Here is a 27680-nt window from a genome sequence, read left to right as displayed (position 1 = left end):
CGCCGTCTTATCCACAAGCGAGGGAGAGCGCCACAGGACATTACACAAAGCAGCCGTCTCCATGCGCATTCTCCAATTTTTTTCCCCCCACCAGCTCATGTGCTCAATAGATTTCCAGCTGAACTCAGAATTGTTTCAGTTAACACCAACACACTAAACACTGATTGATCAGAACGTCTTCACTGCGTCATTATTTTCTGATACGCAAACCAGCATTAATTTGAAATAATCACCATAAAATATAAGAAATGCATGCACTGGGTTTCTTAAGTGCATCGCTGTAGTAGACAGTAAACTGGTAACTGAGTCTATGTACAGTTTATTCGTTTTCATATACAAAAAGTCGCCGGTTTATTAAGTGCTGTATAAGTGCATGTAATAAACTCAGTGGGTTATGAATCTCTAAATTTGTGGGAGGATTTCTGAGGCTGGTGTTCCCAAACCTGGATTATTATTTAGATATTTTGGATGTGTCTCAAGAGTCTTATGATTAAAAGTATCATGTGTTGTGATACTGTGTTTGTTACAGTATATATTTGGGTTATATTATTAGGGATGTGTTGATATCAGGTAACAGGAATCAATCCGATACTGTGTTCATACTTAGAATATGAGTAAGTAAAAAATACATGGATGCAAACATCTGAGAAACTACAGCATCTTCCTACAGACAAAAGCAATCTGATACACCGGCTAATGGTGTTTAAAGAGTAGATGTAATAGTGCATGAGGGTGTCTGACCTTAGTGCTCTGCGAGACTGGTCATTAGATATGAGCCCAAGGTTTCTTGATTTGGGTGCACACAAAGGTATAAGCGAGCACGAGGCGAGAGAGAGAGAGAGAGAGAGAGAGAGAGAGGGAGGGTGAGTAAAGGTACAATCTGTGCCATCTTGTCCTCTGTGTTCATGGGTGTAAAAAAAAAGGCTTTCCTACTGTATATAATCCCCACCATTAAGGTCATTGCACAGCACCACTTCTGCACAGCTTGACTTCGATTCAGTCAGCATTTAACATATAATGAGGCTATTTTGTGTCCATGATTATTTAGTGTTTTCTTATATTGCTCTAAATGCAAGCTACAAAAGCTCTGGTGTCTGGTGCCACAGTATACAACCATGTCATTTTACAATCTGTATTCATATTGTACTGTATGCTTGTTGCTGGATGTTGCTATACAGATGTTGTTGATGGGAGTATGTACGCTCGCTATGGGCTCGCTGATTGCACACACACTGAAGGAGGCTCTCTGGGTGTTCTGATTGGCCGGCTGGGTCAGAAGGAGCCGAGCCAAATCACTGCAATCACCAGGCTGCTCCCTCTCACACCGCTAATGACGCTCCTTCATATGCAGCCGCCTCATTAAAGCCTGCGCAGTCCTACTGCCCCTCACACACACACACACACACACACACACACACACACACACACACACACACACACACACACACACACACACACACACACACACACCTCTTTTTATTTGCTATTCCGTGTAAAGAAGCAAGAGCACATGTTTAACACATAATAATAATTTATACACATAGAATAATAATACACATAGTAGATTTAGATTAGGAAAATATATATTATTTTTTTTATTAATTATATCTAACTTATATACGAGTTCAGGCTTATAATTATTATTAATACATTATTTTGGATCTGTCTCAAGGTGGCAAAAGTGCCATAATAATGTTTCATAATAGTAATTACTATTGATGTATTTTTTTCTTTCTAGCTAGCTAGCTAGCTAGCTAGCCACTGACAGCTAAGAAATCCATGATCCATGCTTTCATGAAATGATGCCAATTATCAAAGCAAAGCATTCTGCACTCTGTACTCTTGCACTTTCTAATAAAGAAAGTAAATAAAATGTTCTGAGACATGCTGATTGCTTTACGCTTATCGGAATATTCTTATTGACAAGTACCAAACAACATACTCATACTGAACATACTTGTACTCCACCTAGTTCTGCATGTATGAGCCCTTTGTTTTGAGAGACACACACAGACAGACATACAGACAGTGGGTGGGAGCAGCCCAGATGGGGTGGAGCAGGTTCTGGGCTCCGTGCAGGGCGAGCAGCTCCATCAGCAGATGGGAGGAGATTAGAGCTGCTGAGCCGCAGAGCCGCACTGAGACGCAGCACGCAAAACAGCAGCCTCCGGAACATTCCACACAGCTCTAGCACCATCTGAGTGGCTTATTGCAGCCTTCCCACACACTGAGCTCACTTTTAAATATCTCAAGGATCTTTAATCACAAGTGTGCTAAATCAAACGGATGAATATTACATGTAAAATCCACCAAGGCCACCAAACAAAATCAGCATTCTGATTGCGTGTAGGAAGCTCGCGGCTTGGATTTACACTACGCTTACAGTCGGGTCTTGTATTGAGTGCCTCAGACGAGTTGTCCTTCTGCGACGTCTAAAGCAACGGCATCCAAATGAGATTCGATTCACCTTGATTACCTTGTAAAGAGAAGTACTGCTCTCAGAAGGCCTGCCGTCTAGTGCGGCGTGTAATTAACTGGACACAGTTTTTTTTTTGTTGCCTCTGACACTTTTGCTTGAAATGAAACAGTGACTCTGAGGTTAGAGGGTAATTACATCTATCTGGGGCAAATCATAGGTACATACGTACATGTCTTTTAATACAAACTGCACTGTAACCTCAAATATAAATAAGGTACAGTGTAATAGATTAGAGAGAGAGAGAGGAGAGAGAGAGAGACAGAGAGAGAGGAGGGAGAGAGAGAGACAGAGACAGAGACAGAGAGAGAGAGGACAGAGAGAGAGGAGAGAGAGAGACAGAGAGAGAGAGAGAGGAGAGAGAGAGAAAGAGGAGAGAGAGAGAGAGAGAGAGACAGAGAGCGAGGACAGAGAGAGAGAGGACAGAGAGAGAGGAGAGAGAGAGACAGAGAGAGAGAGGAGAGAGAGAGAGAAAGAGGAGAGAGAGAGAGAGATTAAAAATATCTCCAAAGTAAGCTTCTTTTTCTGCATTTTATTTTCTGCATCTTTTTTTTAAATCCATAATTCAGCCCACTCCAATTCCCCATGGTTAAAAGATCTAAAACACTAGGCAAATAAAATGTGTGTGAGGCATTTAAGAGAACCTAAAATAACTTTTTTTTTGCCCAAGACACTCTGTAATGTTTGAGGATACTGATAAGAAAAGTGAATGAATTATGAATGTGGCAAAAGAAAATGTTAGCCATTTACATCCTGCTTTATCTGCATCTTGTGATCTTTATCTGTGTGATAGAAACACAGCTCGGGGGAAGACTGTTCAATGACACAGGATGTGACTCACAATATATAGATACCTACAGAAAAAGAAACCATATCGACATACAAGTGTGTGAGTTTGTGTGTGTTTGTGTATATCTATAGCACAGAGATACATACAGGTACAATTTGAGATGCATTAAATACGTTTAAATAATCTAGTACTGTAACAACAATTCAATGCTTGCAAGCAATTCTGAACAAACAAAAATATAAAAACACAAATGGTTGTGATAAAGAATGCATTTGATAAACTTTTTTTTTTTTTTTTTGGCTAAAGTGTGAAGAGACTACGAACAAATGTGCAGTCATAAACCTGTGCTCAGAATTAGAAGCCTGTGTTATGAACATCCAGGAATTAGAAAGTTGACCTGTTTTCCCTTTTCATTTGGTTCTTTCCCCTTTAAATCCTGTCACTTTCTCCCTCTTTTGCTCTTCTCATTCCTCAACTCCGTCCATCTGTCTGCAAGACCTGCCACGGATCGTTTACAGCTCCATTATTTATGACGCCTGCCACACATCCAAAAATAGCCCAGCGGCAGACAGCCGTTAGACCTTGGAGCAAAAACACCGGCCTGCTTGGGGGCCATCATTATGCTAAAGTCATGCTGCTCCGTGAGACACTGCAAAACGGCTCTAAACAGTGCTTAGTTGTAGCGATGGCAGGAGGGGTGGGCATGGCGAGTTTGGGCACAGTGATTCCCCTGCTGGAATGGCTGAGCTTGTTTGGTCAGATGGAAAAATTGACAGAGTAACCTTTTGCTGGAGATCATAAAGGAATGTTGTGCATGTTAGTCTTACCTGGAGGACTGCTTGTACACTTTACACTTAGTCCCTGAGTTACGGAGCAGATGCGTTCTGATGACTTCATACTGTAGTAACTAGAAAATATCGCAAGTCAAAACCATGACCTTAGAGAATAGTGATCAGTATGGGGTAGTAAACTGTAAGGTGTTAATAATTTAACAAAGAACAATATATTTGGCTAATACAATCTAATATAAAGTTTGTTCAGTAGATAATCCTATCTGCTAGAAAAACCTTAACAATGGCGTTAACCCTAAAATGAAATCGCTAAATCTTCTCATGCGTCTCATACGCGCATTGAAGTATCGTATAGTAACGTACTCACCGTGATTCTGTCTGACGTCTTCATACCTGAACAACGTTAGGTTGTTGTTAGCTACGTTAACTTAGTTGTGGTGAGAATGAGGATGGCGATGGCGATGATAAAGGAGCAAAAAACTAAAATATTCAATTCAATTCAAGTTTATTTGTATGGCATTTTTACAACTGACATTATATCAAAGCAGCTTTACTGAATATAAACGGAGAAAAAACGTTATTATAAAGAATAATATATAGATTAATAGAATACAAAATTTAAGATTAATATTAGATAGATTTAAATGTGTTTGTATTTATCTCCAATGAGCAAGTCTGAGGTGACTCAGGCCACAGTGATGAGGAAAAACTCCTGTGTATGGAAGGAAGAAACCTTGAGAGGAACCAGAGCGGAAACCTTGCCTCATACGGGTGACACTGGAGGGTGTGATTATTAAATATGTTTTCGCTAATACAGACATTTGCACTCCGTAGCTCTGTAGGCGAGGCCATTGACAAGGCGCCAAGGCGGGGGCCCAACATGTAGTACTGTACCACATACGCTGCTACGATTGCCTGACGAGCAAAATGGAAAATATATTTACAGTTTTGTCGTATCGCTATCGTCCATCGTAAGAACGAAAATACTTTCGTAACTCGAAGAGTATCTGTATAGGCAATGATTTGTTGACATGTGATCATCAAACCCATATGAGAAAGGGTTGTTGAACATCCCCTTAAAGACTTTTTCCACCTGCTGCGAAGGCTTCCTGTTAGATTTTGGAGCATTAGTGAAGTCAGGCACTGATATCAGATGAAAAGGCCTGGCATGTATTCAGATTAGAGGTCTTCACGGGTCCACTTAGATCAGAAAACCCAAGGTCCGTCCCGAGACCCGAGCGGGTTCGGGTCTAAAAGTTTCACGTGTGCCTCTGACATAGGTCGGGCCAAATAATAGCGGCATCGGGTCTCGGGTAATTTAAAATGAATGTGTTTTTACCGAACGGACCCGAGAAGACCCGAACTACTGTATCTCGCGTGTGTGCCAAGACCGCTTGCGACATCGTGTGACTGGCGGTAAGCTAATTTTTGTTGAAACAGAACTGTCAATCAATTTTGAATCCACACTGTAGTGGTTACTTTAGTGTGGAGTTATGCAACATTCGGGTCCAGTCGGGTTAAAAAAAAATTGCCAACGGGCTGGGTCGCACTCGGGTCTAATTTTTTTCAGGTTTGTCTCGGGTCGGGTCTTTCTTAAAAGAAAAAAAAAATTATGCATGTCGATTTCGGGTAAAAAGTGATTCAGGTCACTTCAGATTGGGTACATTTTTTTAGACCTTAGATTTTTTAAAGACCTCTAATTCAGAGTTCCAGTTCATCCCTGAATTGTGCAGGCCACTTCAGTTCTTTATTGTCATGCTGGAGCAGGTTTGGATCGCTTAGTTCCAGTGAAGGGAACTTGGAATGCTACAGTATCCACAGACATCCTACACAATTCTGTGAATCTAGCTTGGTGGCAAAGGCCTGGGGAAGATCGACGTATGGCTGTGATGATCCGTATACTTTTAGTGTGTAACTGAAAAGTGACTCGGCCATCTTTTAAAAAGGAAATCAAACTACATTTCAAGCAATATTGAACTTTGATCCAGAAACCAGATAATAAGTCAATACCACTGCTATAATCAGTGTAATCTATCTGCTGCTATATACTTTTATTCATTAAAGGCTGTTGTATTGTGACAGCCTGCAATCAGAATTAGTTTTAAATCATCACTTATTATCCTGCTGCCTAACGTGAGAGATTAGGAATAAAGATGTTCAGTGTTTTACCTTTTCTACTTAATACATACACACACACTCGCTCTAATACGGAAACTTGCACACATTCCCCTTACATATCTGAAACCTAACCACCAACGAATTGTTGGGACGTCTCTGTGGCATAAGCTGTTATATAACACTAATACATTTCAGCGTATCACACCATCACAGTGTAGATCAGTCTCATATAACAGCGCAGACCATTGTGTGTTGTTCCGGACATATACCAGACTTTACTTAATACATCAGTGCCTCCAGGATCTTGTGTTTTTTATTCTTCTTGATTTTGCTGCATGTTTTGTTTCAAATTTGCGATGTAGCTTGCTTTCGTTTTTTTTTTTTTTTTTTGTGAAAAACTATTTAAATTTGTGAAATTGTAAGAACAAGAAGAAGAATAAGAAGAAGAAGTTTTATTTATATAGCGCCTTTCCATAGCTCAAGGTCGCTTTACATTTCACAAATACAGTACATTCAGACATTTACATATACACAACACATAATACATATAATTGCATTATCCGAAATGCTTGTTAAATAGATATGTTTTTAACTGGGACTTAAATGCACCCACAGATGTGATGTTTCGTAGTGTAGGAGGCAGCGAATTCCATAATTGAGGAGCATTTATACTAAATGACCTTCCACCAACAGTAGACAGACGGAAAGGAGGGATGGACAACAAACCAAGTTCAGCTGATCTAAGGGACCGGACAGGGCGGTAAGGGGAAAGTAGGTCAGCCAGATATTGGGGAGCAAGACCATTTAATGCTTTGAACGAAGAACAGGATTCTTCTACCTCCTACCAGTGAAGAAACATATATAATTACTTCCTATGATAGCTGTACTCGAGTTTAACACACAGGACTGCTGTATGTGCTAAAATGATAGCTTCACTTCTAAAGGATAATCATTGCCAGAGGTACATGAATGCATGAAGGCTCCAGAAAAGAAAGTAAGGAAGAAAGCTGACCTGCTGTAGATTTTCAGATTGCTTTCCTCCTAATAAACATGAAGGAAAGGCTACGAACAAAAGGCAGCCGAAGGCTTCAAATCCCCTCGTGCCCCACCTTCGGCTATTGGAACCCTGACCTGAAACCTGAACCAATCTTTTACAAGTACCTGGACTTCAAAGCGCACTTTGATGCGGGACAGGCTCATTGGCGAGATCAGAGCTGAGTGGCTTTTCTATCCAGGTTAGCTTCTTCCAAGTGAACTCCCGACTAATGACAGAGATGCACTATCATGAAAAGCCAGCAGAAATCTGAGTGTGAGGGAGGACAGACGTGATGAGCAAGAGGAATTATTACACACACACACACACACAATTACGATGCAAGGTCGTGATAAGAAAGAAAGGAAAAAAATAAATAATAAAGGTGCCTGAGGTGTGCTTGTGTTCCACATGCAGTGCGTAGTGAGCGGTGGTGCTGTGTACTTGTGTTGTGTGTACTAGTACGTTGCTAACATTAGTGCAAGAACTGCAAATTGCAAATGAAACACATTCCAGTAGCAGTTTCTTTTCACTACGTACTGACTGTAAAAACAACAAAGAACATTCAGTCACAGACAATAAAATGTTCATTAAATGTTCTTTTTTTTTTACTATTACATAAAAAGAGGGAAATTGAGAAGGAACTAATGGAAAGATGTACGTTTGTACATATGTATGTATTCTTATTATACGTACTGTATATCGAGAGCACGAGCAGCTCATTAAGTGAGCAACTTCTCGCTCAAAGAGACAGAACTCCTCAGATAGCAATTTTCTCAAGGATATTTTTGAGGCATGCAATTACACAAATCCTCCCTTTCATAAATGTATGCCTAAAACACAATCTAATCAAGCACTGAGTGAGTGTTTTTAAGCATCTTTTCTCAAAAAGCTCTGCGCTGATGCAGATTGATGCAAATACACGGAGCTGTGCTTGTCCCCACTGCCTCTCAGTAGTAACTAGGTTGATGTTGGAATGGTGTTCTGCATGGATAAAAACCTCAACGCAGCAGATAACCGCAGTGGAATAGCTAGGAGTGTTACATACTGTGCATGCTGGCTTGTATGTAATACGTAGTAAGTAAAAGACAACATTTATTCCTAATTCATATATGGTCATTACTTTATGATGTGTTCATATCTACTGCATTAATTCAATGATTATTGTGTTGTTTTTTGGACAATCCCTTCAAAATCACCATTGGCATTCACCAAGGCTCTGGCCTTATCCCCCTATGCTTGTACTCACCTCTGTATGCTTCTTTATGCGGGTCACACAGCCCTTCAACAGCAATCGACAAGGTGAGAACGGAACCAGACTCAACATCAAGAAGATGTCTCGGAGAAAGACGAGAATGCGCTTCGACTCGTGGAAATGAAGATCCTGTGATGGTCGCTCAGAATCTCGAGCCTCGATTATGTCATGAACGAAGATGTAAGGAAGGTCACAGCTCTCTTATTCAACTCTAGCCGAAACCTTGGTGATACGTTCTATGTTTTTGGTACCAGTTCCTGAACCAGCTAGTGATCCTCTGCGTATTTGGTACATCACTTGATATAAGTGAAATAAATGTCAGAGATCACAAAGAGCAGTATGGGGATGCTCATAAGGATGCTAATAGATCTGGAAGCGTGTTATTGCACGATAATTTCCCTTATTCATTTTTCCATTCTGATTCTGGTTGAGAGTACACCGTACACTAGCTGTCACTCACTCACTCACTCACTCAATTTCTACCGCTTATCCGAGTTACCTCGGGTCACGGGGAGCCTGTGCCTATCTCAGGCATCATTGGGCATCAAGGCAGGATACACCCTGGACGGAGTGGCAACCCATCACAGGGCACACACACACTCTCATTCACTCGCACACTACGGACAATTTTCCAGAGATGCCAATCAACCTACCATGCATGTCTTTGGACCGGGGAGGAAACCGGAGTACCCGGAGGAAACCCCCGAGGCACGGGGAGAACATGCAAACTCCACACACACTAGATTATTATTATTATTAGAATTAAGAGTATTATATTTTAGCCAAGTTCCATATGATGGTTTCACAGATATCCTTTAACTAGCTCCATATTTTCTGTGACAGTATTCAGTGCCAGAGTAAGTGCCAGAGTGAAAGTAGACATTTTAAGTGTTAAGTTTCCTTCTAATCCTTCTCTGTTCACCAGATGTTTCAGCTCTCTGTGTTAAATCTTTATATCTAGTCCATTTCTTCAGGGCTTCCAGGTTCAGTACATTTGTGGGTCTCGGAGTGTCCAGATAGATGACATGACAACATCATATAATGAATCATAAAGATTTGAAAAGTATTGATTTTTTTCCCCCCTCTTTGCGTGAGGTTTTCAGAGGTGGTGTTCATTTATGAGACACACACACACACACACACACACACACACACACACACACACACACACACACACACACACACACACACAGAGTGTTCAATAGTCCCATGTTCTATTTTTGTCACCTGAGATTTAGAAAAAATGGCTAGAATCTCTTTAAAGCTGTTTTATGGACAAAAAACTTGGACCTGGCTATGGACATCTGCCTTCCACTAATATTGTGAGGGAATAAGGGAGCAGTGAAATGTGCTCGAGGGAGAGCGACATGACTGCTACTGCTAATATCGTGGTAACTGGGATTTGCTTCGAATGTGCAGGACCTTGAAGCTACAGTGAAGGTGGGAATGAACAGGACTGAGGTTAATTTCATTTCAGCTACATTAAAGAGCTTTCAACAGATTGGAAGATATCTAAAAAACCAGATCAACTTGTTTCTTTAGCAAGAATTGTAATGTCATGTTTGGGAAGGCATTGTTGATGGGCCTGTACTCCCAGCATAGACATAATGGCCCAGCATGCCGGTAAATGTCACGTCAGTCCCTGCTGCTGCTGTATCCTCCCCTGCTGTCTTTTAAGCGGCTATTCTTAGTCTCCATCATGTACAATCTGCATTATTAATCTGGCAAAACAAGATCCTCAAATTCATTTAAAGAAGAGTAAACAAGGCGCTTGCTGATGATCATTATCCCTTTCCTCCCTGCTGCTTGCTGCTTGACACACCAGGCAGGTGCACGACTTCTTCGAGGCATGTTTGGTGGCCATGGAATTACAAGCACATCTTTACTCTAAATACACTGACAAACAAGCTGCTCTTGTGCATGAAGCCCGTTTACTTGTTGAGTAATGAACGTCTTTAAACACTCGCCCCTCCACGGGCCTTCTGGATTCAGAAATCCTGTTTGTTTCCCTTTTGCTTATAGAAACGAAGAAGCCTCAAGGTTCCTCCTCACTCAGCCTCAGACACGAATGAGACGTGTAAAGGAAATAATCACATATCACAATATTTTAGCCCGGCTGCAGACGCATCTGAGGTTGCGAGTCAGCGGAACATCCTTCAGCCTTGTGGAATCTGCCATCATCGCACGCTCCTGCGTTTATCTCCCTGCCGCACTGCTGTGCACAACCGGCCGTGGCGAAAGGGCGACAGTAGCTGCGAGGAAAAATCAGCCTCACACTATAAGATCCTGCACACTTCCCCATCTTCACTCTGCCTGACCATCTTTCTCAAGTCTCCCACTTGATACCTGAGCAAAAAGATTTTTTAAAAATCGATTTTCTTCCATTTGCTAATTTTCGCCTACTGGCTACATGTAGCTCAAATGCATGTGCTTCCTCCAGGGCTGCACATTTTTAAATGACTGCTCATGCTACTCTCTCACAGAGCAGCTGATCACATGCAAAGGAAAGAGGAAATCTACCCTCTTCATATCGCAGGACCTTTAATGCTTGATTGTTTAAAAAACTCTTATCTGATGGTGGCAGCCAATTGTCATAAATGTAAATATAATTTATGCAGCCTGATTTGTTTACTATCCTGTCCACTGGTGGTGCAGCAAGAAGTACCGTCTCTGCATAGCTCTGAAGGTTCTTGTTTGATCCTGAGCTCGGAATAAAGTCTGCATGGAGTTGTGCATGTTCTTTTTAAGTGGGTTTCCTTCAGGTTCTCTGGTTTCCTTCACCCTCCCTAAAATGGCCCAGTAGAAGTGCTAGCTCATTGGGTATGTTACGCATTTTGGACTTCTGCTCAGAAGCTTGTGAGTTCAAATCCCAGGCCCTTTACCCTCATCTGCTCAGTTGTATAAATGATCGATCTGGATCAGGGAATTATTGAAACTATCCAAATTTACAGGATAAATCGCAGTGAAGTGTTTCACTTATTGAAATAATCACCTAAGCTCTTGTATTTATGACTTCTAAGATGTATAGTCCAATTTGAAGCTGGATAATAATAATAATAATAATAATAATAATAATAATAATAATAATAATAATAATAATAATAAAGTCAAGATTTCTTTGTGATTTTAAATGCTAGACCAGAATACTTATGCAAACTGTTGACAACATGACTGTGATGCCTGAAAGCTATGAAACCAGTGATCACCCATGAGTGAAAACCACACACTGGTGTTCCTCTTGAATGTAAGCTCTTCTGAAGCAGCACATTTGGCTAAGGATCAGCAGGTGCAGTTTGACGGCTGGCAGTAGCAGTGCCATGTGTTCTCGAGCACCTCAAACTGAGCACTGACGTGTTTGGAAACAGGAGGCACTGGCATGCTCCAGAGAGAACCAGCTGGATTAGCGTTGCCAGGATTGTGACAACCCAGCGTTTTGGCACGAGTGCACGCCAGCCTTACGTTGGCACCGGCGCAGAGCCACTTATAGGTCTTGTGTTAACATGGAGAGCGCACTGTACTGAGGGTGAGCATTTAGGAGCATCTGGAGGAGCTTGGGCTCAGCTGCAGCTTTTAGGACAGGTGCAGTAATCGTTTTTGCTAGCTTGTTTGTGGATATAAATAAAAATATAAAAGAAGTCCGTTTCGTACTGCGCATTGAGAGCATGTACAGTTGTGTGTAGATATCTTACAGCTCACACGGATCCACTCACACGTCACATGGATAACGGGTGTATCGTCAAATTGTAAAGCAGATTTGAGACAATTTAAAATGTTGTGTGCAAAATACTAGGCTATGGCTGTCCATAAACCAGAATCTCACCTCCCTGGTGAAATCTCCAAATGGTGTGAAAGCCTTGCCAGTCCACTGCAAATTAGCTTAGTGAATGCCATTGGTCCAAACCTTTCTGGAGGCACTTTGCTTATCAGAGCTGTGAAACATGGCTTGCATGATTAGTTAGACTAACAAAGGCAATTGCCTAAGTCTTCCCGGCTGTTTCTGCAATCTGACTGTTACTTCATGAAGAAAAAGGCCAAGCTTAAGCAGGGGCTATGCAGGAGAATCATGGGAGAAAGAAAAAAGCAACAGCTCTAGAGAAGGATTTATTCAGTTAAAACAAATTGGTTTGGAAAGTAGGAAACCAGGATACACAAGCATTTGAGCGAAGTTAAAATGAAAGCTGGTGGATAGAAGGGCAGCTTCCGGGTCAGGTTTTTTTCCTGCTATGCATCACCCCTGTTAGCTGAAGGACTTCACTGCTCCTGGTCCCTGGTGGCCCTATTATAGGGTGCCAGGCGTTGTGGGGGATTAAATTGGCGGCATGTGCTTTCAGTGGGTTTAGCCAACATGCTGGCACGCGCGTGCGGTATTCGGAGGTTTGTTTGGGCTGGAATACGTTGAGCTCGGTAGATCCAAGGAAGCCCACAAGAAGTGATGTGCAGCTGTGCGGCCGCAGGGGGCTCAGAGATTCTGGCCCCCATGTCATTAGAGAGAAGAGAAGGAGAGAGGCGTAATGTTCTGCAGAGTGACACAACTACAAACAGCTGTGGGCCATCCATCAAATCTGGTCGAGTTCATGCAGCACCTCCTGTAGCAGTGGTGTGTCTCATTGCTAGCCCTCCTTCCTTTAAACTGTTTGCTAGGAAGAAAAAAAACATGATTATCCCACTTCTTAATTTATGCCTTGCCTTGTTTCTTAAAGAATTAGTAATTATTATCTCCGAGCAAGTGAATTAACGTAAATAAAATAAGGTATAAAACGAGAGGTGTTTAAAACAAGTATAGATGAGACAGAGTTATTACAGAGAAGAGCAGCTACACTACAGTGCACTGCCTGCCTTCCTGCCTTCCTGCCTTCCTGCCTTCCTGCCTGCCTGCCTGCCTGCCTGCCTGCCTGCCTGCCTGCCTGCCTGCCTGCCTGCCTGCCTGCCTGCCTGCCTGCCTGCTGTGCATCTCCTCACCCTTGTACGAATCACAGAATTTATCACACATCTGACACACGTGTTTTTTGTGCTGAATTATCAGAACTGTCACTCATAAGGAAATTCACGCTGATATACAGTATTTCCTTTATAAGCCTTTAGCTGTACAATCTTACACAAAGCATAACGAGAGATTAAGGAAGATTTAGTCTCTACCGAAGCCTCTCATTTATAACTTAAACGAGCACACATTCTTTCTAGGTTTCTATATTTTCCTTTTTCTTTTCTCTCTACAGCTAGCACTTTTGTATGCATTGTTAAATGGGACTGATGGAAGCGCCCTGGTCATTATTCACCGTGTCGCCTGGTTAATTTGTGTGCTCTTACAAGTACAAAGATGTCAGGCCGAGGCAGCGTGCACTTACCTCGGCTTCCCCTGGGACCATTAATCCTCTGGCTGGTCACATCTCTGCCTCGCCTCACCTGCCTCGCAGCGCTGCCAGTAAACTGCTGTTCAAGACCCCCCCCCCCTCTTTTTTTTTTTACCTTGCTTCTCTCCTCTATATTTGTTCCTTGTTCCAGTCAGCATTCATCAGCGGAGGAATAAAGTGGTGAGGTAGCAGTCAGGATGAATGCGGTTTCTAACAACAGGTCTGCTTGTCACAGTGAACCATGAGTTTTGAGTGAGAGTGCTCATTAACAGTCAGGATTAGAAACAGCACATTTTTATATACGATCATACGGATATCTGTCCAAAACGGATGTGAGGAAGCATGGGTGCAAGGCAGGGACACACCCTGAGTGTGATGACAGGATATTGTAGTGCAACACACAAACACACACACACACACACACACACACACACACACACACACACACACACACACACACACACACACACACACAGACACACACACACACACACACACCATTTTAAATTCCAATTATTGAGCATGTTCTTCGGAGATAGGAGGGAAAAGGGAATATATATAACAAAAATGCTACACAGCTACAAATTTGGGAGTGAGGGAAAACTGATTTGATGACATATACTGTATGAAGAAGGTGCAAGTGCAGGTGGCATGGTTTAATATCCATTCATACTTTTCCCTGTACTGTTTCTACTACACAAACATTCTCAATGGGGTCCAACCCAATACAGGGCACAACCACACACACACACACACACACACACACACACACACACACACACACACACACACACACACACACACACACACACACACACACACACACACACACACACACACACACACACACACACACCATGCACACACTATGGACAATTTAGAGAGCCTACAACATGTGTTTGGACTGGGGAGGAACTGGAGAACCCAGAAACCCCTAGAGCACAAGGAGAGCATGCAAACTCAAGAATCGAACTCCCAACCTGTCCAACAGTACTAATTACAGTCCACAGAGGTTTTAGGCGGTTGTACATGCAGGTAAAATTAATCCAGATTCAAATATTATGGAAGGGTCAGAATTATGAATTTGAATAAGGATGATATTAAAAATGCAGCAGGGATAAATATGTTCAAACAAGCATTAGGACGACACAGGTAGGCACAATCAGGTAACAAACCAGTAACCAGCCAGGGGTAGAGACGGATTGGAAGGATTGGAATCAGTTCATTTTATATTAAGGTCATGATTCATCATGTAGGTTTGTAGGTTTTAGTTGATCTTTGAAATTCTCTGAATTTCTCTGTCTTTGACTGCATTTAATAGACCTCCAAAATCATGCTAAAGTCTGCATAATGTTTCATTAAATGAAAGCAAAAGAAATTGACATATTTTTTTCCAGTTCTGTGTTGAAACTCATTGTTATATGACAACACATTCCCCTGGATTGTGCGTGTGTGAATGCGGTGGCTGCGGGATGTGTGATGTGCCGCTGCCGAGGGTTTGGCCTCAGCCCGTTGATAAGTTGCGATTTGATCAGAGGCTGGGGCAAGCGTGAGATGAACGTGATTGGTTTGCCGGCCGAGCTCCGGCTCTCCCATCTGTCTCGGAGTGTGCCATCCCATCACGCAGGCGGCGGGAGGTAATTGGGTTCATTGTTGTCACCGCAGGATCTCCTGGATTGAAAGCTTCATTATCTGGATAACCATGAATGTAAATGAGCCCCATGTATGCAGCCTGGATAATGGGGAAAAAATAGATCATTGCCACAAATGCAACCTGATCTCACACACACACTCAACCCTCCTCAACACACACACACACACAGAGAGAGAGAGAGAGAGAGAGAGAGAGAGAGAGAGAGAGAGAGAGAGAGAGAGAGAGTCTAGTCCACACATCTGAAACCTTGCTAACATTTTCGAGTGCTGCTGTACTTTGCTAAGAGTGTGTGTGAAAAGTCGATTCTTTGTTCATGGTCATTTTCATGCGTAGAGATGCTATACGAGTCCCATAACCGATAAAGCCTTTCTTTATTGTGTTAATATTCAGGAAATTCCTTTCATCCTGAGCTAGTTTATGCATGTAAAGTCATTTTCTGCACAGAGCAGAAAATCACAGAGCAGCATCACATCCATGTAAATGTCTGACATGACACAGCTAAAGACACAGCTCTAGTGCTGCTTTAACTTTATTACCTCTGTTGTCTCCTACTCTGCTACTTTTTGAAGAAAAACTAAACATCACTGGGTCTAATGTACTTAATCTAGCACTAATTTTTTTCCCTTGAATTTGTTTCCAATCAGTTTTCACCCGAGTTCAAAGTGTAAAGTGAAGTTGAGTTCATTTTAAAAAAATAAACTGTAAAAATGTCATTATCTCCTTAATAAACGTATCTCCAGATATCTATGTCCTTTATTAGGTTGAGTTGCCGTTTTATGAGACACCCACCTAATAAACTAGCAGCTTGAGTATACCGAAAAGAAATGCATTGAATTGCATTTTTATTGGGTACTAAAATAGTCTGCCTATAACACTGGGTAGAAATTCAACTCTAACCGAGTCCTATATCCTTAAGAGTCATATATATATATATATATATATATATATATATATATATATATATATATATATATATATATATATATATATTCAGACAGACCACATATATTGACTTCTACTAGCCGTGGCTTTTGGGTTTCCGTAAGCGTTCCACTCTCGCCTATCCGACTAACCGGTCTGGATGGAGGACTCAACTGTGTGCCTTCTGTGCTTTGCATTATTGATAGAAAGCCAACATGAGCTCAAGAACACGCACAAACATTGTAATTATGTATGACCGGCTGATTGGAAGATTCCTCTTGACAAACGGGTCACTGCTGATCAGCCAGCTCTCTTCACCAGGGCCGATCTGGAGCGTATAAATGCTTAAAGAAGGAAATAAATCTCTCGCTCTTCCTCCTTCCCTCCTTCATGTGCACTCACCCCCACCCTCTCTCTCTCTCTATATATATATCTCTCTCTCTAGCTCAACTAAATAAACATGAGTGCATACTGGACCGAGGCTCTCAAAGATCCTCCAACAAATCCATCAATTAACTACAGATGTGATGTGCACAGGAGATTATGGAAATTTAAGCTTGTCGAAAGGGGAAAGGGTCTAATCACGTCCCAGTCTGGAAGCTTTATCTCTAGTGCTCTCTCTTATGGCCGGGAAGGATCCAAGACAGAAAGAGCATATACTTGTGCACGTTTTGTTTTGGCATTCGTGATCACTCCACCCTTACTGGAGTGTGCGGCAGAATCATTCAAGTGATGAACCATGAGCCTGCTGTTATGCCGATCTGCACCAAAAGGATGTGAACGTGACCGGCTGCTTGTATCATCACACTCACTTTCATTTTCAATATTCATTTTATTCTGCTCTAGTAACCTGAAATACACTTGTGGTAAACTCTAACCAGGCTTACAGATTTGCACAAATACAAAAGGGACTATGAATTAATATTAAATATTTAAACTCCACCTGCATAACAAATGCATTCTTTTCTAGAGCTGATTAATTCACACACATCAGTTCCTTTGTGTGTAAATACATTTTAGAGTATGGTTCAGAGTTGGGTCTAAAAGAGCTCTATACATGTTTGACATCATGTTTCTGTATCTCTTTATAGATTTAACTCCAAGTGTTTTTTTTTTTTTATTGCTTGTGATTATTATTTTTTTATTCGCACCTGCAGATAATATTTGTAGAAAATGTAAAAAATAAAGGCTACCAAAAGCCTGCCAGGCAGTGATGCCTCAGGTGTTTATGGCTCTGGGTTGTTGACTGGAAGGTCTGCCATGCTGCCACTGTTGGGCCCATTAGCAAGGCCCTTAACCCTCTCTGCTGTATCATAGCTTCCCCGGCATTTTGACCCTAACTAAAATGTGAAATATATATATATATATATATATATATATATATATATAAAATCTCATGGGATTTTAGTTTCAACTTACATTTTAAAAACCTATTTTCTTAAAACCTAATTCAGCCACCTGCTTTTCCCACCCATAAGCTGACTCCCAAGATTCCCAATCTTATGACAGCTACCTCTGAGATGTGTGAGGAAGGCTACAGTGACTCAACCCAAGAAGCCTCACCGGGCAGCGTAACCCAATCGGAAGAAAGCTCTATCTACCCTCTTTCGCATACAAACTAACCTGAAAACAGACTTATACTGTACATACTCGTTCTAACAGAGTTAAGAGGAATAGCTGACTGCAGATAGAACAAAGACAAGAAAAGCCCCATGTTTTAGGGTCTAACACTAGAAAACATGTGGAGTAAGCAGTGTGTATTGTAACGTGTTCACACACACATCTGTTTTCTCCGTCAGCCCGCAGCGCAGCTCTGAGTTCTACTTTCCTGAAGGACAGAGTGTTTTGCAGAGAGCCGAGCCGACCGGCCGGCTCACCTCCTCCTTAAAGTAGCAAGTCAATCACACTGTCTTTTTCTCCTCTCAATCACACGGTGACCTGAGCGCCAAGCTGACAGCCGCGTGCCCCTGAAAAGCTACAGACGGCTTTTATCTGAAGCTCAGCCTTGCTGGACGTTTCACACTGTCACAACTAGGGCAAAGTAAGACAAATTAAAAAGACCAGCACGCCGATATTTCAGAATCTCACAAATGTTTTCTTATCTTCGTGACACTTTGTGGATAGAAAGAAGTGCACTGCTGGGACCGTGTCCTGAATTTTAAACTCCTGACAGAGCACAGGTACGGATTTGTTCTCATTACAGCTCGGCTATAGTGTTAGGCGCTGAAAACACAGCCTAAAGGATAATCCTTCCTCTCAATTCGTAGCTCTCCCTTGACAAAGTAACCTTTTTTTAAATGTCGAAAAATCTGTGCAGTAAAAAGTAATAAAGTAAATAAATGGATAACGGCTGTCCTGTCTAGCGGAGCTTGTGTGAACTCAGATATAAAGCACTGTTTTTTTTTGTGTGGAGCAATGTGCAAAGTCCGCACTCACGCTCTTGTTGACTTAAGTGAATAGATTGTGCAAAAATGGATGAATGCAGGCAGGCCGAATGTCTAATGTCATGTCTCCAGGTTGGCAGATGGCAGGAACAGTTAGGGATCTCATTAGACCAACCGAGCAGGCAGCGCGTCGCAGCAAAAGCGTTCATTAAAGTTCTGCAGCTAGAATAGTGTGCGTGCTGCCCTGATATTGGTCAAAGTCAAGAGAGGAGAAACAAATGTTGCTTTTTTATTTTAATGACACAGTGAGAGAAACACTAGGTGATGAAGCTGTATCACTTGGGTGGATCCATGCTGAGCTCAGTGGAGCCGAGTGTAAAGGTCTTGGGAGCGTTCAGAGTCACTTTGCTTTGTAATTAGCTGAAATTTGTTCAGCAGTAATGTTCTGTGATGCAGGGGAATTTAAAATAAATACATTTATTTCATTATTTTAGTTCCTGTGTCCTATGTGTGGCATTTGGTGTGTGTGTGTGTGTGTGTGTGTGTGTGTGTGTGTGTGTGTGTGTGTGTGTGTGTGTGTGTGTGTGTGTGTGTGTGTGTGTGTGTGTGTGTGTGTGTGTGCTTCTGTGCTTGTGGGTTCATTTTAGCACTTTTTAAAGGACACCTGAACAGACGATATCATAATTATGATGTCCTCTAATCAGAAAGAATCAAATCATTTTGTAATGTCGCCCTTTTTTATTTAAGGTATATTCAGAACGCATTGAATAAGTTAATAAGAGTAAGACTTTATGTATCAAACTAGAATAACTCATCTAACTACAGTTTAAAATGTTGGAATGCCAGCTTATGTGGTAAATTAGTAATAATACCTAAGGATGATGTTTATTAAGCAACATAAAGTCTACATAAGCCCTATATTGGAAATAACAACATCAAGTGTCATAAAGACAGCTTGTTGGGGGGCTACAGAAGCAGAAGCTTACTGCTAGATCTGCCACCACTGCTGTCAGCCACGTAGAGGAATCCGAGGCTATAGTGGGAACCGACTCACCTGAACTGTTCAGCTAAAGATGTCCAGGTGACGTTTCCCTCCGCCGTAGGCTCGACCGCCCTTAGTAGAGAGCCAGACCCAAATTCAGGATTCCAGTGCGTACACTGTTTTATTAACGAAGCATGACAACAACGTTAACAGATACGAGCAAACACAAAAACAAAGAGAACAAGACAAGTATATATAAGGCAACCAATTAAGATAAACATGGAACATGTGAGATGGTGGGAACATAGAACAGGTATGGACGTATCATTGAACTACATAGCGGTCTGGCAAAGAACTGTCTATGCTTTTGCTCCTATTCATTTTCTGATTTCCGGGTGTAGACGACATCCTGTTAGAGTGTATGTATAGTAAACTTCCTGTTCTGTGGGATCCACATCACTACTGATCAGCCACTAAGACACACCTGTTATAAATATTCAGTGTATTAGTTATACAGTCGGGGGACGTTAAAGACGTATTTAAAGTTCACCTGTCCATGAGCAGCGTTTAAGGCCAACACACACATTTTAATTTAAATACAATTCCATTCACATCAGACTCTGTATGCAGAAAACTAAGCACTTACTGTTTGTACTAAAGGCCATTTCGAACATGTCCATCACTAATGTATCCAGCCATCGCAATCATATCGTCTTTATTTATACCGCAGCTTCGCTCTGCTTCTCGAAACAAGTGCGTCTTCAGTTCAATGCCGCTGATCAAAGCCGTTGCCGTGCAATTGACAGGTCTATTATGAGAAGTGATTTTCCTACGGTAGCTCTAGGTGATGTGGGGTTGGGGTGGGGTATATGCAGGCGAGGAGCAGGAATGAGATTCGCAGGGAGCCTAAGCTCAGAAAGCCAAACTATTTATACGGAACAGCAGTCTCAGAACCCGTGCTTTCGCCTCGGGCCAAAAACTACTTGAAAGTAAGCTGCAAGACTCTTTGATGTTTTGCACCAAAACTAAACACATTTCAACTATTGCTGCATATGAGTCAAGGACATTTGTGTCATGGTAAAGAGAAATAGCAGATAATTTTTTTTTTTTTTTTTTTTTTTTTTTTGGAAATCTTCAGTAGAACGATCATAGCGATTCGCTCAGAAAATTTCTGTCATGCTGAAGTTGAAGGCAGGTTAGTGACTCCTGCCTTGCTGAGCGCACACCGTGGGTGCACCAGTGTGGGTTTCGCATAAGGGGATTAGCGGTGTAAGAGACACAAAACATCTTGAGCATGCTCAGTTTGCTTAACGGCTCTGACATGATGAAGGGAAACCAATCTTGCAGTGTGTTCGAACAGCTGCCTCTATGCACCATTCGGTTTCCTTTGGTTTAGGGCTTATTTGGTGTTGTTTGGAGTGCATTCTGCACGGCAATCTGCTGTCATAACCTGATAACTTATCCAACTCGCATGCTTAAAGTGCTACCTCTCGAGGGAAACAAACTCGCAGCAGTACTTGCACAAAAATATGCCGCAAATAAGTGTGAAAGTGCTAGGTGGGTGAAACACAAAACACAAATATCCTCTTAAGGCTTTTAGACGAGAGAAAAAGTCAATTTGAATAAAAAGAACATAGACCACATGTATAAATTCTATGCGGAGGTGACACGATACCCTCAATATAGAAGTTAAAATCATTTCTCAAGATATGGCCATAAATATAATACATAAAATAAGTGAAGTACAAAAAAAAAAAATCACTACAATTAAACCACTGTGTTGCAGGAATGTGAGCATGGAGATCACACGATACACGATAACACTTACAATAAATGCATGATATAATTAACTAGGGATCATACAGTGGGATCATCGACGTTTCCACATCATATTACGCCTCAGGCTCAAGCTACACAATCAGTGGCTAGCTTTATTTAGGCTTCAGTATATTACATTGTGGCCCCAATATATTTATCCGTAGCCACCGCTTTCTGAAAAATAACCACCACATCAACACTTAAACAGCTCTGTAAACACCTTCACACAAAAACTGTAAGATTTACCGCACATTCTACACACAATTCCCATTAATGTTCCTCAACAAAGTAATCATCGGTTATTATCGTGCTTGTATTATTTTTATCTGTGCTGTTAAAAAAAAATCTAGAGCTCACACAGTAATACAAATCTCATTACCAAGAGTGCTTGTGCTTGTGTCTTGTTTTCTGATCGTTACACTGACTGACGTTCTGTTGACATTCTGTTGTCAGCACCGTAATGTCATTTGAAATCAGTGCTAAGAAAAATAAATCACAAAGAAATAAATGAATTATTTGACCATAGATTGAGATCAGCTGTCTTAGATCACAGAATATAATGTTTTTATGAATTAATGGTATTATGACCAAAGGCAGCCAGTGAGAAATTTCTACAAGTGTCAGCAGTGGATGAATAACAGTCACTGATATGACGGTGATATACGACGATATGAAACTCATGGATTAATGATCGATTTATCCAGCCGCTTATCCTACACAGGGCTGAGGTGAACCAGTAGCATGTCCCATGAGGACACCCTGACTGGGGCTCAAACCCATCACAGGGCATAAACAGAAAACATAGAAGAAGAAGAAGAAGAAGAAGAAGAAGAAGAAGAAGAAGAAGAAGAAGAAGAAAAAGAAGAAGTCTAGAGATGCCAATGCAAGTCTTTGGAGGGAAATGGAGTAGTACATCTATTAGCATACTTTCACAAGCAATGAAAGTATGCTAATAGATGGGGAAAAACCCTTATTATTACTGTACATTATTATTAACAGGTATATAATTATTATGTAATAACAGGTACATTATTATAAACAGTCTTTTTTTTCTTTTTCTTTTTCTTTTTTTTTTTTTATCACAGTCTTAGTGTTAGAAAATCTTCATCACATTATCTGACATGGAAAACACACACTATCACCAATATGTTATTAAGATCATCTCATGCAGCAAGTAAAAAGGCTTCAGTAAAAAAAATCATGCTGAAATTGGCTTAAGATAAAATAAAGAATCTTCGAAATCATGTGGCATCTCAGAAGCAACAGAGCATCACAGATTACTTGCACATTAATGGAGTGAGATGGCTGTATTGCTGTCTGCTACAGAAAATCTCAGTTAAATATTTTATTGCACTGAGTACATTTGGAAAATTGTTGATCGTGGCAAATTGCCTTTTAATGCCGCCGTGTTGAGGGTGAGCATAAGGAAAGTTCATGTATCTCTGTGACATCCTGGTTATGCAGTTTTTATACAGCATCTCAGTTCAGGGATGATTGAAAGAAGCAAGTGAAGATCCCACCACCAAACCACAAAGTTGTCAATACCTATAAAGGAAGACCTTAGGGAATTGCATAATTTCTCTGTGATGATCAGTCCAACGCTGGCTCCAATTCAGAACACTTCATTTCCAGGAGGAGGTCCATCGGGCATTTGGGAGGGAAAAACTACTCATAAGCAAGGCAACATCATCAGCCAAAAATAAATAGATAGATAGATAGATAGATAGATAGATAGATAGATAGATAGATAGATAGATAGATAGATAGATAGATAGATAGATAGATAGATAGATAGATAGATAGATAGATAGATAGATCGATCGATCCACATGGCCTTTTAAAACATGCTGCATCCTTTCAGAGCACCAAACCTTTATTGTCAGTTGTCTGAGTCCTGAGGAGAAAATGGAAAATCAGTGACAGTGCTGAAGCACAAAGAAATGGAGTTCAGGTTTAGTTTTTCGCTGAGTAGTGGGTCTAAGAAGTGGAATGATTTGCTTATGTAGTGTAGACATGCCTTTTAAGTGCATAACAGCTCCAAGCCTGGGAATAAAACAGAGAAAAAAAGAACATTTTGCAGTCAACCTGACCTTGAAATGGTTTGAAAGTATGTTTATGAAAGGAACCGTAAATCGTCCGTTCTTCAAAAAGCTATCAGAATATTTCCCCCTCTGTTCGGTGCCCGAGTCACGGCCTTGCCGAAATTCTCCTCCATTTTCTCCGGAGCCGCATGAGAGCTGGAGGTCTCACCAGTCTGACCGCCTTACACACATCACATGCATGAAAGCCTTGTTTAAAGATAAAAGTGACTGAAACATAAGAACCTATATAGAGCCACATAGCTTGCAAGCTCACCCTTTTCCCCTCCACCTTATATCCCAAGAACTTTCAAGTACCCCAGAGGGGCTTTAATGCTGCTGTCACATGTCCGGTGATAAATGGACATACACCATACACACACACACACACACACACACACACACACACACACGCACACATGTACAGTATGCACACACATCTCACATGCAGTCATGACCTTCAGCTGCTGTTCCTGCATATACAGTAGTCACATGACCTACTGTTCAGTGCAGGTCTACACGGACGGAGGATAAACGAAGGCAAACTTCATGTTGTGCTGAGTTGTTGATCCATTTCTCCCTCTTAGAAATCCAGTTTCTTTTTATTTTATTCATTTAATAATTAGATTTTTTTTCTTTTAACATTCAATCTAAGAAAACATTTTTTTTCCCATTTAACCCTTTCCTGCATAGTGTCCACACTATTGGACCATCATATAAAATGTAAAATTTCCTTCAAATCACTTGAGATAATTTCATTTAATATAACTGATTCATTTTTATTTCTGCTGATCGCAGTCTCTCTGATTTATCTTTAGAAATATTAAGCACTAAATATCTATAAAAATAAAAATTGGGCCAGACTCACAAGGAAGAATGTCTTGGCATTTACATTTTTAATTATTATACCTTTCATCATTTTAAAAATAAATAAATAAATAAATCTTTTAGTAAATGTCAAGAATTTTGTTAAAAAAATTTTTCTTTTTAATTATTTTGGTCTTTAACATTCACATTATTTTATTCTACAGTGGAAAGCATTTCAGTGGATAAACAATTTTCTTTTATTATATATGGAATATTATATATATATATAGTATTCCTACATGGATAATCTTACATGTGGAAACCTTTTGAATAAAAGTACGCTTTTGAAAAAGTACAAATTCATTCAACAAAATTAAAATAAAATTTTTCAGATTTATTGAAATAAATCTGAATCTGAAAAAAATAATTATGCTAGAATTATGCAAAAACGATTTATTTACCCATTTTAATATTATTCATGCTTTGGAAGATTATTAGCAGCAGCTGTATTTTTCTCTTAAGTAAGTAACAGGATGAAAAGTAACGGGGGGGGGGGTAGCATTAAATTAGCAAGTACACAAAATGTGGGAACTAGCCAATGTCTTGGGGACTGATCTAATGATTTGCTCACATTTTTGCTCACAAATTACTAATATAAATAACAAGGTTGCACACTAAAACAAATCTTTTTTTCAGTCAAAACCGTAATGTCAGTGTTGGAGCTCAGTGTCGTTCACAGCTTTAAGAAACCTGGCTGCTGTCGAACAAGTGGCTTCTGGAATATTTCAGAAATCTCATAGGGGTTAATTGTTCAGGTAACAGGGTCAGAGTGAAGGAGAAGTAAAATAGACATTTTTTTATAACATATAATGGATGACTCAGAAGGATGTTTCAAGCATGAGTTTTCAAATGGATTCATGTATGTTTTGCTTGTTATTCCTTCAGCTCCTCCTGTTTAGGGGTCGCCTCAGTAGATCGTCTAATCCGTACATCCCGTTTGGATCCTACCCTTTATGACACACTACACTACACTGTCACACACACGTATTAATGCAAAATGAACACAATTCATGAGCATTTTTTTTTTTTAAATGTCCTTTTTTTGTAGTGGTCCAGGACACTAAGCTCTTTAGTTATTTTTCTGTAACATGCATACAGGGGGTTGTGAAGGACAATCTACATACGGTACTGTAAGATCGTATGAACAATGATTCCACTCCATGATACACGTAAGAACGAGCTCATTTTAAAAAAGGCTTAAAATATCATAAAGCAATATGTTTAGAAGTCTAAATGAAAAACCTTGATCAATTATTAGTCCGGTAGCAGCAGCAGGACATCCAGGACAGTGACCAAACAACAGGGAATACGTGACCACTATAATGGTAGATAGTACTGTAGTAACACCCGTTCGTTTGGGAGATACTCAGTTCTTACCGTCAAGTTACATTTAAAGCCAAACCCCAGAAAAAACTGTATTAATGTTTGAACAGTATTTGTCCTGCGTTTCTCTTGACTCCGTTATCCCGAAGTACATCATGTGTTTTGTCACCTCTACGCTGCAATGAATTTCTTCTTCATTAATATCTTTGCCTTCATTGTTTTATTTTCTTACACTATGTCAGAAATTCTGACCTTTTACAGACAGGTAAAGTAATAGTACCACAGATTGTATTGTGTGTATAAACAAAAATTGTAAATTGTAAACGCTTTGGAAATGTAAGTCTGTCAGAACAGAAATGACGTGAAAGCAGCAATCTAAATGCAACACCGCCACTTTTTGCCTTTGTTGCCTTCCTACTGCCACATCTGAAGTAAATGTACTATCAAAACAGATAGAAGCTCAAGCTGGGCTCATTACAGCGTGGAACTGATGCTTGCGGGAAGCTGGTTTTCTTTCTCGTGGCAGGAGAGGTCACTGGAGCCTCACGCTAGCCTTTTGTTCCCCTCTGAACTGCAATAAAGTGGGATCAATCACTGCGTTCTCGTCCAGGCTCTGCTGGAGGACAGCACAAGAGCGTGTATTAATCGCAGGTAATGCCACGGTGAGGGGTTTAATTTACGCTCGGAGGGGATGTGCACATGTCGCGATCAAACAAGCAGGATTGTCACTCTGACACCGCGAGGCTGACGGATGCACTTTGGCTTAAGAGAAGAATCTGCCACTGCTGCTCTTCACCAATCCTTTACCCTCTCACCCTGTCATTGATTTCCCCTCTTTACCTTAGGTCACTGGCTGGAAATTGAATTGGAAATAGTAGAAAACAGAGCTCCATTATTTCTTGTTCTCTTGGCATTTGTTTCCCTCCACCTCCTGCCATTTCAGACAGCAGAGCAGCTAATAGGAATAGCTGATACAGTACGGACACACTTAAACGGCTAACCCTGACCTCTGCAAGGTTAATACGTTTTTATGTTATCGTCATGTGCGTGAAGATTGCTTGAAGCATCTATTCACAATCAGTTCTTCTGCTGCGCTTGTGCACTCCAGCGCAAAGATGACAAAAAGCAAAGTGTAAACACTGAACACAGATAAAAGATTATTACTGTGCTCTAAGAAAGTGAAAATAATAATAAACAATGCACTGTATACAGTCAGGAAGTGACACAGTGGGTGATACTGCATGTACGGTACATGACAGTCCGAGCCTGATATCAGATTTATCCATCAGTAGGAGTCCTGTGATAATATCAGCAGGAACCTGATTGTTTCCAAAGACACACACACAAACAGGTAAGTGTCAGGTAAGAGTAAGACACAACCCACAACTTCTCACAGGAATAATGAGAACACAGCACCAAGCATCAAATTAGCACCATATACTATTAAATATGTGTGTGTGTGTGTGTGTGTGTGTGTATGTGTATGTGTGTGTGTGTGTGTGTGTGTGTGTGTGTGTGTGTGTGTGTGTGTGATGTGTGGTGTGTAGTGTGTCTCTGTGCGTGTGTGTATATGTGTAGTGTGTGTGTCGTGTGTATTTGTGCGTGTGTGTGTATATGTGTAGTGTGTGTGTAGTGTGTCTCTGTGCGTGTGTGTGTGTATATGTGTAGTGTGTGTGTATAGTGTGTCTCTGTGCGTGTGTGTGTATATGTGTAGTGTGTGTGTGTAGTGTGTCTCTGTGCATGTAGTGTGTGGTGTGTCTCTGTGCATGTGTGTATGTGTGTAGTGTGGTGTGTGTGTGTGGGTGTGTAGTGTGTGGAGCCAAGTCCAGTATATTCCAC

At 40.9% G+C, this 27680-nt stretch overlaps 1 protein-coding gene and 1 long non-coding RNA gene across 5 annotated transcripts in view; one reads left to right on the top strand and one right to left on the bottom strand.

The window, feature by feature from the left end:
- The window catches only part of celf5a (cugbp, Elav-like family member 5a), a 184550-nt gene that overhangs the window by 102533 nt on the left and 54337 nt on the right, over window positions 1-27680 (top strand). The gene's annotated exons all lie outside the window — the stretch shown is intronic.
- Window positions 12478-27680, bottom strand: part of LOC125140751 — a 21118-nt gene continuing 5915 nt past the window's right edge. Inside the window, exons 2-3 of the long non-coding RNA XR_007139996.1 lie at window positions 19828-19931; window positions 12478-13100 (exon numbers count right to left, since the gene is read on the bottom strand). This is a non-coding gene — a long non-coding RNA (uncharacterized LOC125140751). The remainder of the gene's footprint in view (window positions 13101-19827; window positions 19932-27680) is intronic.

Source organism: Tachysurus fulvidraco, chromosome 2 (genome assembly GCF_022655615.1).
Source record: "Tachysurus fulvidraco isolate hzauxx_2018 chromosome 2, HZAU_PFXX_2.0, whole genome shotgun sequence".
Classification (NCBI taxonomy): Eukaryota; Metazoa; Chordata; class Actinopteri; order Siluriformes; family Bagridae; genus Tachysurus; species Tachysurus fulvidraco.
The sequence above is the reverse complement of the archived record's forward strand: the minus strand, read 5'-3'. Positions and strand labels throughout refer to the sequence as shown.